This window comes from Rhinolophus sinicus, linkage group LG10, assembly GCF_036562045.2.
Source record: "Rhinolophus sinicus isolate RSC01 linkage group LG10, ASM3656204v1, whole genome shotgun sequence".
Taxonomy (NCBI): Eukaryota; Metazoa; Chordata; class Mammalia; order Chiroptera; family Rhinolophidae; genus Rhinolophus; species Rhinolophus sinicus.
Genome location: NC_133759.1, coordinates 107,916,061 through 107,930,152, shown reverse-complemented (window position 1 = coordinate 107,930,152; position 14,092 = coordinate 107,916,061). Strand labels below are relative to the sequence as shown.

Sequence of the window (14,092 nt, the reverse complement as noted above, 5' to 3'; positions counted from 1 at the left end):
GAGTTCTCTGGTGTATAATTAGGGTTGATTATATATGGAAGGCTTTCCTACATTCATTACATTTGTGTCGTTTCTCCTCCATGTGAGTTTTCTGATGTTTACTGAGGGCTGACTTTTTGTAGGCCTTCTCACATTCATTGCATCTAGAGGGTCCCTCACCTGTGTGAATTCTTTGATGTACAGTGAGGATCGAATTCAGAGGGAAGGATATGCCACACTCATTACATTCATAGGGTTTCAAACCTGTGGGAATTTTCCGATGTTTAGTGAGACTTGACGTCACACACAAAGTTTTCCCACATATATTAGTCATAGGGTTTCTTCCCTGTATGAGATACCTGATGTATGAGGTTTAACTCACAATAGAGGATTTCCTATACTCAGTACATTTAAGGGTTTCTCTTCTGTATGCTTCCCATGATGTATATGTAGGGCTGACTTGTAGAAGGATTTTCCATATTCATTACATTTATAGGGTTTCTCCCGTGTGTGTTCTCTGATGGTCAGCAAATTGTGACTTCTATAAAAAAAATTTTGCCACATTCATTACATTTGAAAGGTTTCTCCCCTGTATGTGTTTTCTGATGTTATGTTTGATTTCACACAGAATTTCCCACAATCCTTCCGTTCATATGATTTCTCTCCTGTGTGAGTTCTCTGGTGATGACTGATTTTGCATAGAAGGATTTCCCACACTCCTTCCATTAATAGGGGTTCTCTCCTATGTGAATTCTCTGATGAACTTTTGTGCTGAGCTATGACAAAGATTTCTTACACTTATTGCACACAAAGCTTCTTTTCTGACTGCATTCTCGGATGAGCAGTTAGGGCTGACTTCAGAGGAGTTTTATCACATTCACTGGGTTTCTTTCCAGGGTGAGTTGTCTTGGGGTCAGTGAGTTGCGATTTCTGAAAGGATTTTCCACATTTATTACTTTCACATGGTTTCTGTCTTGTGTGTGTCTTCTCATATTGAGTGAGGTGGGACTCCTGGTTAAAAGCTATCTTGCAATCATTACATTCAAAGATTTTCTCTCCTGCAAGAGTTTTATGAGGTTGAATGAGATGTGACTTTTTGTTGAAATTATTCTCATTTTCATTAGATTTGTGAGTTTTCTGCTTCATTTTAACTTTCTGATGTTTAAAGAGGGCTGATTCTCACACTTATTAACTTCAGAGTGATTCTTCCTTGTGTGAGTTTCCTAATGGACTTCAAGAGTTGATTTGTCACTGATACCGTGTTTCCCTGAAAACAGGACAATCAGCTCTAATGCACCTTTTAGAGCAAAAATTAATATAAGACCCAGTCTTATTTTACTATAATATGAGTCTTAATATAAGATCGGGTCTTATATTAATTTTTGTTCCAAAAAATGCATTAGAGCTGATTGTCTGGCTAGGTCTTATTTTGGGGGAAACATGGTCTTTTCATGTTCCTTATAGTTACAGGATTTCTCTTCACTTTGAGGCCTCTGAGATCTAATGATGTCTACCTTATTAAGGAAGGCTTCTCCACATTATCTTTGAAAGTTGGTCCCAAAGTTCGAATTGATGTTGCTCAGGAAGATCCTCATTTTGACTTAGGGATTTCCCATCTTGGTTAATTCATCAGATTTCGTTCTAATATGAGTTGTCTTGCTTATTATCAAGAAACAAATTCCCATATGCATTAATTTCATGAGAGTTCTTACTTTCTTTTTATTACTAGTAATTAATTGTGAAACACTTTTCAAATTCATTCCATGAGTCATACTGACAGGGTGTTTTTCTTGCAGAAACCAAGTTTATGTCCAGAAGAGATAATGAAAACATTATCTCTTTTCTTAGTCAATGTTTTTTTATTGGTGAGTGAAACTGGCCACACATGTTTGCCTTGGTTTTCCTGGTTTCTGTCTATTTGACCATCAAACTTACTGACTTCTAGAAATAAAAAAAATTAAGTGTACTTTTACAAGGTTAACATATTTCCTATGTAAGTATAATTTATTATATAACTGATTCTTGATTTTCAGGTGCAAGCTCCTAAGATGAAATCTCAAGCATATATTTCTCCTTGGATCAGGAAAAACAAAAATAGAAAACACCTGCTGTGGTGGCAAAGGAAGAGTAAAACTAGCAACAAACATACATATGTTTGCTATTTTAAAAATTTGACCTTCGGAACTAAAAATAGAAGGGGAAACTAAACACAGGAAATGATGAATGGGGGAAAAGCATTACACTGAAACTCAGATAATGGGATGAGCTCAACAAAAACCATGAACAGGAACTAGAGTGACAAGAATATTAGCATACATGAATGTTCAGGAGAAATACCACAGGAAGCCTTAGGTGTGGGGTAAGACACATTATCTAGGTCTATATAGATATAGCCCAGTATCTATACATCAACGGACAAAATAAGATTTATATTAGTTTTTCATGATACTCTTACAAACATACATAAGAAATATTTTTAAAAATATTTATTTCTGGGTGGCCGGATGGCTCAGTTAGTTACAGTGTGATCTCTCAACAACAATGGTGACGGTGCAATTCCCACAAGGGATGGTGGGCTGCGCCCCCCTGCAACTAAAGATTGAAAATGGCAACTGGACTTGGAGCTGAGCTGCGCCCTTCACAACTAGATTTATTGAAGGACAATGACTTGGAGCTGATGGGCCCTGCAGAAACACACCATTACCCAATAAAAATTAAAAAAAAAAAAAAAGTTCCTTTAAAAAAGAAAGGAAAAAAAATATATATATATACACACACACACACACACACACACACACACACACACACACATATATTTACTCCCAATCACAAATTATAAGTCTGATACAGATTCTTACACTCAGCCTACCTGCTTTTCAGCTGTGGTTCTACTAAAAACCCAGATGTCATTCTGGAAATCCATCTCTCCCTAGGCTCCCACCCTCTCTCTCTCTCTCTCTCACAGACACACACGTTTTTTCAAATCATGACTCTTAAAGTCCATTTTCTCAAACACTGAAAGCAGGCACTACCTATATTTCTCATTAACACACTTTGAAAAGCACTAACTGTATCCAAATAGCACTTGATAACTCTGAATTTCTAAATAAGCTATACAGTTTTGTTTACCTCTCCCTACTACAACCTATGCTCCTAGCAGGTTTTAATGTATCTCCAGTTGCCTTTGAATTCCTCTGAGTAGATATATAGTTAGTGGCCCTCAACAAGCAGTATACATCAAATTACCTGGAAATCTATTCAAAACTTAGGCTATAAACTGTCATGGTCCCATGAAAATCTATATACTATGAATAAGAATCTATAGGAATGTCACATAGGCTTATGTAATTAGAAAATGCTTTCTGAATAAACATATCTAACAGTATTAATAGATGAATATACCTAGTATATATTACTCATCACAGTAAGAGTGAAAATGGAGACCCTTCAGATGGGGACAAAAGCCTCAGGCAATAACCAGATGCTCTCTCGTGTCACAATATATGATCAAGTTGCTTGTGGCTTAGACACTAAGTGAAATGGGAATTGTAGAAGAGAGGGATTAATTGGCTAGATTAATTAAGAAGCACTTCAAAACACAGGTGAAAATTTTAGCTCACACATAAATACACGTAAAAATAAGCATGGTAAGCATGAACTTCATGGAGGCAAGTCCCAAACTCTTCTTTTAGGATCAGGACGGGCAAACGTCAAGAGGTGCAGCTGTGCAGAAAGTACTGAGTAATGCTTAGGAGACCAATCAAATGGAACTTATACATGATTTTTTTGAGCAACAGCACCAAGAACTCAAATGGCACGTAGTAGGAATATCTTCAGAATTAATAAATTCATTAATGCCTGGAGTGGAAATTATAAGAGAAAAAAAAGCCCATGAAAATGGAAGGAAAATGAATACTAAAGAAAGAGAAACCAAGAACAAAGGTCTAAGATGAGGCAGGCAGGGGTTCAATACTGGGTATGAGAATGGTCAACTTCCATAAAAGTCAGGCAGAAAAGGAAAGCATTTGTATCTAAGAGTGGTGAATGGAATGTGAGTCAGCTTATCTGAGGCTGGCTTACTGTGCAGTTACTTCCAAAGCTCTGAGAGCCTTAAACAGAATTACTGAGATATATACCAAAGGTCCCCACCTCTGAGCCAAACTTCTGGGGCCTGATTTCCTCTGGCTTCTTTTTTTCGCCTGGTAATGACTCACTTACCTAGATCACTGCAGCCTGGGAATTCTCCCTCTCATGGCCACGGCTCTCCTTCTTGCATCAGTTTGAAGATCACCTCTGACTTGGTGATGCAACATCCTGTGAATGAGATTCATGGTGAGACTTCCGACAAATTGCTTGGACATCGGGGCCCCTGAAGGACGAGGAAGGTACAGCTTCAAGAGTCATGTGATAAAGGTATCCACCCATTTGAACCTTTCATCAGGGAGGTGAGAACACATTCTTTCTGTGCCCAATGGGAAAAATCACCCCTGACCCATGAGATATACGCATAACTATTAAACTCCACCAAGGGCGCGTAGGGCGCGTAAATTTTGGCAGCTACGAACATGAAAAGAAATGCATACTGTACAGCATGACACGCGGAAAACGACTCACCCACTGAGACCAGTGGCTGCAGCTCTCCAGCATCGCATCCCAGTACATGGTCCTCTGCACACCGGTCAGTTGTAGCCACTCATCCTGGGTCAAGTCCACAGTCACATTCTCAAATGACACAGATCCCTGACCAGCACATTTCTGTTCAAGCCAAAGAGATCGATATTGGATGGCATGAAAGAGCCATCTGGGAAATAATTCTTAACATGTTTATTTTGAGAGTTTACCGTAAAAATTACACAGGTTGCCTACTGTACACCTTGTTTTGTTTTACTTTGTGGGCTAAAATGGTATCATGACAGGAAAAACCAGACAGTGTATTAACTTATTAATTCAAACAAAAAAACTTAAAGTTCTTACTATGTGTCTGAAACTGTCTTAGCTTGCCAGGAATATTAAGCTAAATCAATCTTTTTTTTCCTGCCCCAAGTAGCTTAAATCATAGTTAAGAAACAAATCATATTTATGAACATTTATCCTGTAATAAGGTATTATGAGAGCTGTGCGAGAATCATTATAATAAGCATTAAATAATGGTAGAAACCATGGTTCTATTTTGAATTGTCAGGATAGGCTTCTCTGAATAGATCTTCACTAATGTGGCACCAGCTCATAAAGCAAATTCAAAGAGGCATGAAAAACACAGAGCAGTATAATGAGAGAATGGGGCAGAGGGCTGGGAGGAGACAGATAGAGAGAAATTCAGGAATACCTTATGGAGTAATTCTGGACTCACTCCCATAGGTTAGTGGTCTCCAAAATACTTTATCACCACCCCAGCAATAAAGTTTTGAGCACCCCTAATTTATTTATTTTTTTAATAAAGAATATATACAACCCGCCAATTTACACAGTAAGGATAAGCTTAATTTATCTCTTTGTTTCCTCATTAAAAACAACCTATTGTTTTCTTCCCACTAGAGAAGAAAACACTGGAGTATTGTCTGCCCTCCACAGGTGGCGGGCATGACTACTGAGGTTAACAAGGAGCCAATGAAGACATGCCGGCCACCACATTAGAGCTTTAACATTTACATTAAAAAACAAAGATCTCAGATCAACAACCTAGCTTTACAACTTAAGGAACTAGAAAAAGAACACAAAAAACCTAGCAGAATGAAATAATAAAGATTAGAGCAAAAATAAACAAAATAGAAAATAGAGACAATGAAACCAAAAACATTTTTTAAAAAGATGAACAAAATTGACAAACCTCTACCTAGGTGGACTAAGAAATAAGACTCGAATTACTAAAATCAGAAATGAAAACAAGAACATTACTACCCATTCTGATGAAATGAGGATTATAAGAGAGTATTATGAACAACTGTATGCCAACAAATTGGATAACGAAGATGAAATGGACAGATTCCTGGAAACAAAACCTACCAAAACTAAATCATGAAGAAAATAGACAATCTGAATAACTGGTAAGGAGAAAGGATCAGTAACAAAAACTATCCTAACAAATAAAAGTCCTGGACCTGATGGCTTCACTGGTTCATTCTACCAAACATTTAAAGAAGAGCTAATACCAATGCTTCTCAAACTTCTCCAAAATCTTAAGAAGCGAACACTTCCTTACTCACTCTATGAAGCCAGCATTACTCTAATACCCAAACCAGAAGACGTGGCAAGAAAACTACAGCTCAATACCCCTTATGAACAACGATGCAAAAAACCTCAACAACATACTAGCAAACTGAATTTAGCAGCATAGAAAATGGGTTACACACTATGACCAAATGGGATTTATTCCTGGAATGTGAGGATGGTTGAAAATACGAAAATCAATCAACGTAATACACCACAAATTAAAAGAATGAAGAAAATAAAAAAACACGATCATCTCAATTGATAAAGAAAAAGCATGTGACAAAATTCAACACCCATTCATGATAAAAACTCTCAACAAAGTATGAATAGTAGAAACGATCTCAACATAATAAGAGACCTATATGAAAAACCCACAGCTAACATCATATTCGATGGTGAAAGACTGAAAGTTCTTCCTCTAAGATCAGGAATAAGGCAGGATACCTGCTTTCATCTCTTCCACTCAATATAGTATTGGAAGTTCCAACCAGAGCAATTATGCAACAAAAAGAAGTTAAAGATTTTCAAATTGGAAAGGAAGAAGTAAAATTATATCTATTCACAAATGATGTGCTCTTACATGTAGAAAACCCTCAAGAGTACACACACACACACCCCCCAAAATACTGTTAGTGCTAATAAATGAATTCAATAAAGTCGCAGGATACAAAGTCAACACAAAAACAGCTGCATTTCTATACACTAACAACAAGTTGAAAAGGAAACTACAAAAACCATTTACAATAGCATCAAAAAAAATAAAATACTTAGGAATTAACAAGAAAAGTGCAAGACTTGTACAATGAAAACAAGAAAAGACTGCTGAAAGAAATTAAAGACATAACAAACTGGGGATACACTCATGTTTATGGACTGGAAGACTTAAAATGCTCAAAGGACTTGAATTGGCCATTTCTCCAAAGAAGATACACTGATGGCCAATAAGCACATGAAAAGATGCTCAACATCACTGATCATTAGGGAAATGCGAATTAAAAGCACAATGAGGTATCACCTCAAACCCATTAGGATGGCTACTATAAAAAAAAACCCCGCAATAACACAAAATAACAAGTGTTGGAAAAGATGTGGAGAAACTGCAACCCTTGGGCTCTGTTGGTGGGAATAGTACAGTAGTTCCTCAAAAAATTAAAAAGAGAATGACCACATGACCCAGCAATCCTACTTCGGGGCATATACCTAAAAGAACTGAAAGCATTGTCTTGAAGAAGTATTTGTACATCCATGTTTACAGCAGCATTATTTACAATACCTGAAACGTGGAGGCAACCCAAGTATCCATCTACAGATGAATGGATAAGCAAAATGTGGTATATATCACAATGGAATATTATTCAGCCAGAAAAAGAAAAATTTTCACACATGCTACAATATGGATGAACCTAGAGGACATTATGCTGAGTGAAATAAGCCAACCACAAAAGGACAAATACTGTACGATATCACATACAGAGGTACTTAGATTGGTCAAAATCACAGAGACAGAGAATAGAATGGTGGTTGCCAGGGACTTGAGGCAGGGAGGAATGAGTACAGTTTCAGTTTTACAAAATGAAAAGAGCTATGGAGATGGATGGTGGTGGTGGTTGTACAACACTATGAATGTATTTATTTAATACCACTGAACTGTACTTAAAATGGTAAAAATGTCAAATTTTGTTCTATACATATATTCCCACAATTTAAAAAAATATGAGCAGATAGCGCATAAACATTTGCCAAAGACTATGAGTTTGAAGTATGTTGGCCAACCTGTACAGTTTAAGAAATTATTCTAAGGACACGCAGTCCATTCCTTTCATTCCATTCCTCCAGACAGTCTTAGGTTTTGTCCGTCGATCAAAGCACACATGCAGAAAGCTCTAAGGAGTCTGCAATGCTGTGGTCCCTAACAAACACCTCTCTGAGCTCCGCTCTCCACTTCCAGTGAGAAACAATTACTGGCAACAGAAGGGTTATTACTATGCTCTTCACTACTGAAGACCTTCAAAGACACGTTTTCCAAACTCCCATGCCACGAAGTCTTTTTATCCCAGGAATAACGGGCTGCTTTCTCTTTATGGTCAGTGAAAATCCTGTGTAAATGAGGAAGATCAAGGACAAATGTACTGTTCACTTTTGATGACTGTATGATCACATGACTACACAAATGACAGCCAGTGAGGTGTCCCTTACTCACTCTTCATTTACTCGGAAGTAACTTTTTTTCTTTTTAATCTATTTCCACTCTTCCATCTTAATATATGAGCACACTTACAAAAGCCATGAAATCTACTGGAAAATAAAACAGGGATGAAAGAAAAGAAACTCACCTGAGATACTCATTTTCTGTTGTTCTTGGAAGAGCGCTAAAACCTGGGAAGGCATACCTGGAAGAGGATAGAGGAACAGAACAATGAGAGCTAGCTAGCCCTGCAGCTCCTCAATTCTCCTCCTAAAAACTTCTACCTTTGATCCTGGAGGAGAGGAAAGTAACCACCATCCCTCTGTGACTCCTTAAACCTGCAGTGTTCCCTACTGCTTTAACTATTCATGTCCCACTATGACTAACTCGGCAACATTTAAAACCAAATTCTCAAGCAAACAATAGAATCTCAAAAGATGACGTATGATGGATGCCTTCTCTAAAGCTGACACTGCAGGAGAAAAACCCCAAAAGGCTATTGTGTGCGTGTTTCACTACCAATGGTGCTAACCCCTTGAGTCCAAGAACCCTCATATAGCTTTGGAAAAAGGGATAGGTGCCTTAAACACAGGTCTTTGAAAAAACTGTTTCTTCTCATTTGATTGCTAGTTCTCAAAAGAATCTTTTATAATGGAACTTGTATCCATGTGACTGTGTGGTCAGCACCAAGCCAGGAGTCGGGGCTCTGACTTCTCTCATTCACCTCTTATTGATCCTAGACAAGTCATTTCCCCTTTCACAGTCTTTTTTCCCTTCTGTCAAAAGAGACAAAAATAGAGAACCCTGGCAAGCCCTCCCTGAACGACTTCTCTTGACCCTGTAAGATCAGGAGAGACAGAACAGCACATCTTCAGGTGCCAGACAGACAAGGTGACTGGACATGGTTAGAAAGCTGCCCAGCTTCTGGAAACGGTGCTGTTTTGGGGGTCGGGGTTGAAGATTCAAAGCTTCCCAGCTGTAGAATGCCCCAGCATGCCCTCAATGCGGTGACATTTCTCATGCAGTCCATTGCTCACCAGCACTCTCAGCCCCACCTCCCTTCTCTCTTCGACAAACTCACAGCTTCTGAAGTGGTGAACTCACTCAAGCTTTGGTTCCTCCTTTCCTGGGTTCTTCTTACTCTTCTGAAGCTCTGATGGGTCTCAGGTCAGAGGCTGGAGGAAAGGAGATTCCTGGTGAGATTCCTGTTCCTGACCCCCTCCTTCTGGCCTCAGTTTCGTTGCTTTGTGCCAGCAGAGCCTAGAGAACAAATTCACGTCAGCTGGAACCTTCATCAGGGGCCCCGGATCTGCCTCTCTAGGAACACTCAGCTGCCAGAAACCTCAGGCCGCACTTCTACAAGTGCAAAGCAGGAGTCTGAGGACAACGACAGGCTGGCACAGTGCCGTGCTCTCGGCCCCGTGGACGGCACACATGCGAGGCTTTTTAATGACGGCAGGCAGCACTGCTGGACGGCACTGGGGAGACGGGCAGGGAGGGTCCACGCGGCTCGATTGTGCAGAATTGTCCACAGGACCTAAGGAAACTCTAAGGAACCTCAGAATTGAAACAGCCGCCGGCCAGCGTCGGGTACTCGCATTTCAGGTTTGCATTTGGGGCCTTGGGAACGGGCGCCACCCCCAGGACCGCGCAGGAGGCAGCGGCGGGCTACGGACGCCGTGCACTGCGGGCCAGGCGCTACACCTGGTCCCGCCTTACCTGCCTATCCGCGGGGCCCGGGGCAGGCGGTCGCCCCGTCCTCTGGGCCACGTTCTGGCCGCCTCAGCTGTTATGAGGATGGAGACCCCGCAGCAAGCGCGGCCTCTCCCCGAAACGCGGCACTTCCGGCGCTTTCGCTCGGGCTCCGCATTCACTGTGGACAAGGCCCCCACCGGGAAGGGCAGCCTGAGCGGCCCCGAGGCTGCGCCCCTCTCGTCAGCCTCGAACCGCCCGCGCCGACCACGGCCCGACCCCCAGGACCCACGCCTGCCCCACACGCGACCACGCCCACAGAAGCCCAAGGCCACCACAAGCCCCACCGAGGAGCGACGCGCGCCTGCGCACACAGCCCGACGCGGCCCCCGCCGCGCGCGCCGCAAACCCTGCGGGAGGCTCCGCAAACCCCGCGGGAGGCTCCGCCCACACAAGGGGTGGGGCCTGCAAGGACCTGCCCCCGCCAACCCGACGTCACCCTCGCCTCTCCGCACCCTGCTGCACCCCGCTCCTCCCCCTCGGCACCCCACCCCGGCTGCACGGCGACTTCGGGCCCTGGTGATGAGGGGCGGCCTCACAGCAGCCAAGCAAGGGAGAGATGCAGGAATACAGATGAAAAATTTAACCAAATTAGCACAGCCAAGCAATTTTTTTTTTTTGCCAAGCAATTTTTAAAAATGTGAATGAAAAAGAAATAAACGAGGGGGCAAAATTTAAGATGCAATACATTAAAATAGAAAGTATGTCAACATGCACACAACGAAACGAATAAAAAGAGTATCTCACACGTTCTCCCAGACGTGACTCCATTGAACCTTCAGACGCACAACTTTCTGACAATTTTACTATAAAGGAAACATAAAAAAAGGATCACGACGGAACAGGCCTGGGATAAAGGGTAGTTAATATTTTACCAAATGACAGTGGGGCCTTTGGGATTGTTGGGAGAATTAAGTAGATTCTGTTGTATTATGTTAGCTCAACCCTGGACCACCCTCAAGTACAATTAGGGTGAAATCCCTAACTCACACATGAGAGTAGGTAAGTTTTGCCTGGATTCAAGATTTTGAAATTCAAAAGCAAATTCTTAAAGATAAGTAAATTTTAGAACTTCCTTTCCCGGTGATGAAAAAGTTGTGGAACTAGATAGAGGCGGTGGTTGCCCAACACTGTAAATGTGCCAATGCCACCGAGCTGCACATTTCCAAGTGGTATTTTTACATTATGTAAATTTCACCACTGGAGTAACTGATATATCCGGGAAGTTTCTGGCCTGGAATCCCTCTCCTGACCAGGTGAGCTGTGGCTCTTTGCCATTCACTACCCGGGAGGATTAGGAAGAGAACACAGGGCGTGGGGCTTGGCAGACATCCCTGACTTTCCAGTCTTTTCTAACTTTCCAGCATCCAATCCAGGCCCTTGCGTTCAAGTCCTCCCCTTTCTTTGATTCTGGTTCTCAGCACGCTGGGCTTTATCCTTACCTCATCTTAGCATCTCTTCCCATTTCCCCCATCCCAAACCTGGCCCTTTACAACATCCAGTGCACACAGGCTGTAGCATTCTTTCAGGGACTTCCTTTCAGATGATCAGCCCATTCTGAGAGGGTCTGAGCCAGGTGTCATCCACTTAGTGCAGCCCTTGGTGCAGGTCAGTTAAGAATCATTCCTTGGACCAGTCATGCCTTCTGAATCACTATGGCAAGATGTTGATTCTCATGCTCTGCCTTTAGGATTTCTTTCTGAGTGGAGATGGCAACATGTAGGACAGGAGACAAGCTCAGTTTGGGAGAGAAAGGACACTTGAAAGGATCGTGGTGAGAAAGGACCAAAAGTTGGCTCACTGGGTGAACAGGGCTGCCCACCTGTAGCTGGGGATTACAGGGAGTGGAGGACCTAGGGAGGTGGGTGAAGGAGACCAAGAGCCAGCTTCCCAACCAGGAGTCCAGTCCAGACACGTTCTGCCTCCTTCCCTGGGCCTGCAACACACCGTTTCATCCTGGAGCAGCATTTCAGCCCGCTGTTATCACATCTCTTGGTTACTACAGTTCAACCAACAATAGCTGGACTGTTGAACAGGGGGAGACAGAATGAAACCTAAACACTCACCAAAAAAACAACTGCTGGACTGCTGGACAGGGGGAGAGAGAGAATGAAACCTTAACACCAGCCAAAAAATAACACAACTCTTCTACTCAAAATGAGCCTTCCTACAAAGTAGGTTTCCAAAATATGAAGAAGTCTAATGCCAAGAAAAACAACAAACAGATTTACCAATCAAAGCATGACTTCACTCCAGATAGAAATTATGTTTATGAAACTATATGGCAGGAACTTAAATAAGTATATTCAGTATGGTCAAAGATAAAAATGAAGACGTAACTTCAAAGTGTAAAAAAATTACAGAACAAAAACTGCACAGAGCCTCACAGTGGCCACTTCAGCCATCAGACATGGATATCAACATTCACTCTGTGTCTCAAGGTGGGAGCAAGACCCTGGTTTCTCCCTGACAGTTTGTGCATGAAGATAGTTCACTTATTGGTCCTGAGATGCCCCGTTCGCTCTTTCAAGCTGAGGTCAGTTTTTAACTTCTGACCTGCCTTTTGCCACAGCTCTGCTCTTCTATGCCCAACCTCTCAGCCCTATTTTCTACTCTACAGGTTCCCCTGTTCCACCAAGATCTACTTCCTGAAGCTGCTCACCCTCTTGCTCAGATCACACTGATGCACGGCTGTCATCCTGGACAGTTTTCTCCTGGACTGGCTCCGTTATTTCCTACATCCTGAATCTTCCTCTTGGTTGTCTTTCATTTTCTGATATGCCTGCTAAGAATTGTTTCACAGATGGTAAATTTTCTGAATTCTTACATGTCTAAACATAGCATGATTGGTCCTCATAACTAGAAGAATAGCTTGGCTGGATATAGAATTCTAGATGGGAGATTATTTTTTCCTTAGGGAAAAAGAATCAACCCAATTGCATTGGGCACCCCAGCACACAACTTGTGGTCTGTGCAAATCATTTCCCACTAAAGTAATCAGGGCTCCTTGGAGAACTGAGTGACTAGAGGTTTGCGGTAGGAAAGTTTCAAGGTGAGCCTGGGACATCTTGTCATACCAGAAAGTAAGGAAGCTATTAACTTGGGCAGGGTGGGGATATTATATAGCCACAGCCACAGAAATACCTGGGCAAGCACCATGAGTTTCTTAAATACTGTAACCTATCTACATGTAAAATAGGAACAGAGAAATGCAAACCATTCACCTCTCTGTAAGAAGAACAAAGCAAAGATGAAAGTGATTGTTGATGCCCCGTGTTGGTGAAGACATGGACCACCAACACTTTGTCACCACACTGGTGAATATGCTGTTGGACTGGAGTTAGCCTTTCTTGGTGGCAATGTAGTTATATCCAAAAATTCCAATATGCATTTCCTTCAACCCAACATTACTTCCAGGACTTTATATAACATAAACAGATGTATGAAAAGTCTGCATAACTGCACAAATACAGATGTACAAGAATCTACATTGCATTGTTTGTAATAGCGACAAGTTGGAAACAGCCAAACACCCATTTGCAGAGGAGTAGTTACATAAATTATGGTACATGCATACAATGAAATGCTGTGATGGGACAGTTAAAATGAGTGAAGTAGCTGTGTCAGGTATGAAACACTGTCCTAATATATTGTTGAATGAAAAAAGCAAGTTGCAGAAGGATATGTGAAGAATGTCCCTAGTTTGAAAACATTTCCATGTACATAGAAGAAATGTGCTCCCACACCCCCTGCAGCAACCCTGGTGTCTGATGGCTGCTTGCGGTGACTCTTTAGATGAAAAGTGTACTTAACACATTTTTGTACTGTTGGAATGCTTACAACTAGAATGTATTTTATAACCAGGAAAAAAATTAAATAATGAACAAGGATCATAAAGCTTTATTTAATAAATATAACTAAAAATTTCAAAATACTTTATTCCATATGTAGCCAATTAGAGAAAGG

General features: G+C 41.4%; 1 long non-coding RNA gene across 12 annotated transcripts in view; it reads right to left on the bottom strand.

Annotated features, from left to right (window-relative positions):
* Window positions 1-10,532, bottom strand: part of LOC109459291 (uncharacterized) — a 32,139-nt gene extending 21,607 nt beyond the window's left edge. For 2 of the 12 annotated variants that reach the window (XR_012489906.1, XR_002139372.2), the window contains exons 1-5: window positions 10,094-10,523; window positions 9,456-9,634; window positions 8,523-8,579; window positions 4,594-4,734; window positions 4,198-4,293 (exon numbers count right to left, since the gene is read on the bottom strand). This is a non-coding gene — a long non-coding RNA (uncharacterized LOC109459291). The other 10 variants (XR_012489912.1, XR_012489910.1, XR_012489913.1 and 7 more) reach the window with 10 other exon arrangements.
* Between the last annotated feature and the right edge of the window lie 3,560 nt (window positions 10,533-14,092).